At 40.6% G+C, this 5,919-nt stretch overlaps 1 long non-coding RNA gene across 1 annotated transcript; it reads right to left on the bottom strand.

Moving 5' to 3' along the window:
* Window positions 1-467: 467 nt before the first annotated feature.
* LOC136290733 (uncharacterized) lies at window positions 468-5,154 on the bottom strand. Its single transcript, XR_010721354.1, has 2 exons — window positions 4,927-5,154; window positions 468-1,092 (listed from the first exon to the last, which is right to left on the bottom strand). It is a non-coding gene; the product is annotated as an uncharacterized lncRNA (long non-coding RNA).
* Window positions 5,155-5,919: the final 765 nt, after the last annotated feature.

The following is a 5,919-nucleotide window of genomic DNA, read 5'->3' as shown; positions in this document are numbered from 1 at the left end:
GGACATAGCCCTTGTTTCTAGAACTGAGAGTTTACATCAAAATCTTTTTGGATTTTTAAACTAACTTTTCAGACCTTGAAAAACTTGGTAATAAAAAAAGACTTAGGACTTCAAAAATCAGAAAGCCTTTAACATACAAAATTATTGCTCCTACTTAGCAAATTAAATGGCTCCAAAACTCTACTAAACTCTTTTTTTTTTTTTAAGTGTTAAAGAAGGGATAAATTGCATAATAGCTAGTGTCAGCTCTACAGCTGGAAGAGCACAATAGGGAAGGGGAGAAATGCATACATGAAGCAGAATGTCAAAAAAATAAACCACAAAGAAAAGAGTTAGGTGAAAAAAATCAGACTCAAACTATGATTTTGAAAAGCTGTTCACGTTTTTAGGCGTTTTAGTGTCCCTGGTTTTTTTTTCCCATGGTTTGGATTCCCCAGACAGCTCAGATCTCTCATCACACACTGCAGTCTGGGACGTTCAGAATGTATTTATGTTGAGCAACACAGATTTCCGATGTTGTTACAGTTGTACAATAGTTATACAATTTCTGTCCTGCTAATAACAAAACCTATATGAAGCAATAGTTGGAGAGGATGCATAATGTCAGGGGAACTGAGAAACAGTTACTTAAACACAACTGTTTGTGATACAGACAGCCATGGAAATGGGAGACTATCATACTCCACTATTCTGAGTGCCCAAACTCTTTCTGTAAGGTCTCTTCTTCAGGACTCACTATTTCCTGGCTCTCAAGACTCTCTCCTTGTTCTTGTTTCACTGCTGCATAGAGAGATTCCACATAATATTTCATTTCCATAAGGCACTCCACTGTCATTTCTCCTCTGCACTGACTTCCAAGAGTAGTACAATTCCAGTCACATCCCACTATGCCCTGAGGTTTGCACCAGGAAAACGAATTATTGTAGCAGATTCAGGCAAGCAACAATGATTTAGAAATATAAATGTATCCAGCTTCAAACTTGAAAAAACCTGAAGGAATATATACCAGGAATTTACAGGGACAGGACTGTCAGGAAGATGCATCACTGGGCAGTATTGTGGCCTCTATCAAGCAGAATTTTTCAGCAAAGTCTAGGAAGAAGAGGAGAAGGAAATAATGATCAGGACATTTTTAAAGCACTTGTTGAGAAACCCAGCAGTTTGCAGGATAATGGGAAGAGTGTACTTGTTAAAGTCACTAGCTCACAGACTTCTTAAGCTCCACAGTGACAGCACTAACAGAGAAGTCTGGGAATTAAAAGTCTCAGAACATCTAATGAGGTTTCACTAGGCAGAGTTTTGGGAATGGGCACCTTTCACAGGAGCTGAGGGATGAGAGAGAATTCCAGGGCATTTCTGCAGGAGTAAGAAGCACTAACCAGGCTGTGATGGCAGCGAAACAGTTTGGTCAGTGTCCCACCCAGACTAGCATGACCAGATGATGGTCTGTGCTGAGCCAGCTTAGTTTTCCACTAGTACCTCTCTTTTTCAACAGCAGGTTTAAAAATTATGAAAACTTAATGTTTTGTGAAGTCATTTAATAAAAATCCTAATTTATTAAACAGTGGCCCATTTAAAGTGTCAAAACCTGCTTTAAAGAAAAATAACTACGAGTAAGGGTGAGAACCATGGGAGCCCTCCACTCGCTTAAGTGAATAAAATTGAAAAAAAAATGTAGTTCCAACAATTAAAATTAGGTTTTATTTTTTTTTAAGTGATAAATGCTCAGAGAATAACTCAGAGGCTTGAAAAGGAACTGTTCATGGACTTGGCTACTGGAAAAAATGATTTTTTATAATGGACTCTCAGAACGGTTAAGCAGTTGGAATCAGCTACTTTTATATACTTTATTCCAAACACCATGGAATTTTCTTTAAAAGAACACATATTTTACTTCTAAAACCAAAAAATGGTTCTGTTGTATGAGGGGAAAATATAAATGCAAATATATAGAGATTATTTTAATCTTCTTCCATAAGAAAAATTCAAAGGCAACATAACAGTCATAAAATGATGTCCAGCCTTAAAGTCAAGGTGGGAAGCATCCCAGGAAGTGTCCACTAGATTAAGATTCATATCCAACATCAGGCATCAGTTTAAGCAGTATAACAAACAAAAAGTAAGAATAAAACGTGAAGTACTCTTAAAGATAAATAATTTTCAGAGATTGTTCTAAGTCTGAGACTTATCATTTTTCCATTAAGATTCAACTTAGAAAATAATCATAGGGTTTTAAAACAAATCTTAAGATTTTTGATCCTGGTTCTGTTTTGCTCTCATAAGATGAGAACTTTTAAAAGCAATTCCTTTGCTTATGCCAGAACCAGACAAGTACTGGCTTCAGAAAACCTCCACTGTTTTTCTAGCACAGACTTCCATTTAGTAAGACATACATGTTTTTTAATTAAATTTCCTATGAAAAACAGTGATCTAAATTGAGGGAAACTGTGCCTCACAAAAATCCAGCAATATTACTGAAACCTAGAGCTTATTTGAGAAGACAGGATTTTTCACAGAAGTCCTAAACACCCTCGTTTCTCTATTTCTGAAGGTAAATAAACCCTTCACTAATTCCTCCTCAGGCCTACCCATTTGGGATTTTCTGGGTGAGGAAGGGCAAACAATGCTGTCTGGTGTTTTACTGGTGCTTTCTACAGCCGTGTGCCCAGTAGCCCTGGGGCACCCCGGAGAGGTGCAGGGCAGCTGTGCTTGTCCATGTTCCAGATGCAGGGCAGCTGTGTCCTGCAGCATCCCCCATGTCCCCAATCCCCTATGCCTCCCTCAGTCACTCAGAGAGAGGCCCAGGCTCAGTGATTCCCCCTTCCTGTCCTGGGAAGCCAGGTAGGAGGCAAGGAGAAGGGGATGCAACTCCCTATCTCACCCTAACCTAGAGCAAGGATTTGACCAGGCTGAGCACCTGCAGCCAGAAACTGTGGAGTCCTCACAGACCAAGCTGGTCAAAGCTCAGGAAAAGACAAGCAGAAGAGCAGCAGAGGAAAATGTCATGAATGAGGTGTGGTGACTGGCTCATGCAAATGAGGAGGAGTTGTTGAGAATGGTGGGGAGAACTCCTGTTTAAGGCTTGCAGTTCTTTTGACAGGTGCTTTTGTTGTTCCAGTATGGTTTTGAACCCTCTTCTGTTCTCCCTTCAACACTCTCCTCCCCTTTTGTGGTCACTGCCTGGCAGCTCTGGCTGACACGCAAAAACACGTATGCGAAGAGTTTATTTGCCCCTCATCAGAGGTGGCAGGCAGTTGGGGACACTTGTTGCTAGAGGCCTGGCAGGGTAACATGGCACCACCAATCAAGAGATGAGAAGGGCTCCACCAATGAAAGGCATGGAAGGACTGATTGACAGGCCTTGGGTGGGGCCAAGTATCCATATATGGGCAAAGCTGCCAGTTGTGGGAGGGGCCAGAGGGGCATGTAAGGGCTGCTCATGAATATTAATGAACTGATGCAATCTCAGGGTATAAAAGCCAGAGAGACCATTTTGTGAGCTGAGTCTCTGGTGGGCAGGAGGGGTTACATCAGGCTCCCAGCGCTGTTCTCCCCCTTTGCTTTGTCATTTTAATGGGCTCTAATTAAATTTTATTTACTCATTCCCAAATGGGTTTTGAGTCATTTATAATAAAAACACTCCCTGCTCCACAGAGAGAACCACCGCATTTTATGTCACACTCTGTGCACTTTGGTAATGTCCTGCCATGAGTCCCAGGACAAGCAGAGGCACCAAATCTCTAAGCATTGGCTTTGGAATTTCAGCTGTCCACAACTGTTCAGAGCAAATGTTTGCAGTGACATCTCTGTCAGGAGAAAACAACTGCATCTACGTCCAGCTGAAAACAATTGCTGTATCTAACTTCAGACATTTTCTCCATACAGCTCCCCAGGTAGCTCACACATCCACAGCCCAGCACTAACCTTCTTCTCACTCACAGGAGCACAACCTCAGTCATTCACATGGGAATAGCAATTCTAGTTGCTTTACTCTTTTTTTGTAAATAAATGCTTTCGTTTTTTTAAATTAGCACGTTCCGAATGCATTGGATGCCATGTCTTGAATAGGCAGTGTTGTTACCAGTGATGAGCAATCACTTTCCAAGTTTCCTGCAGCAAAGTTGGTACCTTAAATCAGCACAGTACCACTGCAATGCCTTAAACCGTTTTGCTCACTTTGTTGCCTCTTAGCTCTGTACTCAATGTCTTTTATTTTTTATGGAAATATGGCATACAGAAACACAGTAAATCTGAAGGCCTACAAAGCATTTTAAACCATCATAAATTAGACCTGACATGGAAGGCCACCTTGTCACCTCCTACACTGCTCCGTCCCTCAGGCCACTGCAAGTCTTTGGGCTGCAGTGCGCTTAGTTGGATTAATCCCATATCTACCTGTGATCCAGGTTAAACATGCACAGCTTTTTGCTGGGTTAGGCTTAACCCAGATCATAATTACACCAGATCAAAGCTGGCATAAGACTGCTCTGGTAAAGTAAAAGTCATCTGCTGACATGAAATCCAGATGTCCTTCAGTCTCTCAGTTACCACCATCTAAAATGTGGCACAGCTATCTTGGCAAGAGAGTGGATAGGTCTTGCAGCCATAACTACATTCTCTGGTTACCAAGTCTAGTAGAGTTCCAATTTAATTGGGCTAATATTCTTCTAAATACAGGCATTTTCCTCTCCATTTTTGGGGATATTAGTTTTTAATGTGGGTCTCTACTGCGTAAGGCAAATGTTTGTAGAGGGTTCAAAAGACAAGCACTAAGTTCTGAACACTGTTAGAGCTTTTTATGCAAAATGAGTGGAAGATCTGTTTATTTTCCAAATTGCTTTCTTTAATTTACATTGACTTCTTTAAGGTATGATATCAACTTCAGAATCCACCTTTGGAAGTGCGGGGTGGGGAAATCAGGCTTACCACAGCAGAAAAATGCTTATTGTTTCATTAGCCTCAATCCAGGAAAACCAACGCGGAGCAGTGAGGCCAAAACTGCCAACTCATATTCCAAAATAGTCAATGGTAAATCATCAGATATGGAACTGGTGAGGGTGGAAAGAGAAAAGAATGGAATTGTTTACTCCCTTACGGTTTTAATTGAATAACATACACACACAAAAAAAATAAAATCTAGTTATAGCAAGAAACGAAAAAAAAAATCTTGGCTTATGTCTGCAGCAGCCCTAGGTTTTGGACAGAAGCAATGTTATAATGTATAATTATATAACTTGCTTGAACAGTTGCTTTCCATATGGGAAGTAACAGATTTGTCCAGTTGCATTTTGGCAAAGCCTGAATCTACCATTATTCAGGGTATAACAATTTCACTGAAATTTGGAAGTCTTACAAAGGTATCTACACGTTTCACTGATGGTCTTTGACAGTACTTCTCTTCCTAAGAATAATACATGGCTTCAACCCCTTTTCCTGAGGTCCTCAGCTATATTTATCTCCCAGGACTGTCAGCATCATTGTGTTCTGACTACAAATGACTAAGTCAGCACTCTCTTCCTCCCGTGATGAAAGAAGAGATGAAGCTTCAGGACACATGGAAAAGGTACCTTTGAAAGTCTCATTTCAACATTTTGATTTTGGATAATCCTCTAAATACACAGATTAGATTTGGTTCAGCTGCTTTGTGATCTTCATCTCAGGCGTCTTCCATATCAGTCAGGAACTGAAGCAGGAAAAAACAATTCAGCCTTCAGTAGACTCAAAACAGCAGCCAGCACTTGCTGCTTATTTCAGTAGCTTAGCTATAACCCCAAGGTCGATTGCACTTCTTAAAATTCTGCAGAATACCAGATTTTCAATATCTGTGAGCCTGAACTAACAGTGGCCAGGACTATTTTTTGTCAAGAGTCCTTCTCCACTAGTTAGAACACGAATTGATCTCATCAGGTTCTCAGCCAC

Source organism: Chamaea fasciata, unplaced genomic scaffold (assembly GCF_029207755.1).
Source record: "Chamaea fasciata isolate MVZ Bird 193981 ecotype frontalis unplaced genomic scaffold, bChaFas1.0.hap1 SCAF_6, whole genome shotgun sequence".
In the NCBI taxonomy this organism is placed as follows: domain Eukaryota; kingdom Metazoa; phylum Chordata; class Aves; order Passeriformes; family Sylviidae; genus Chamaea; species Chamaea fasciata.
The sequence above is the reverse complement of the archived record's forward strand: the minus strand, read 5'-3'. Positions and strand labels throughout refer to the sequence as shown.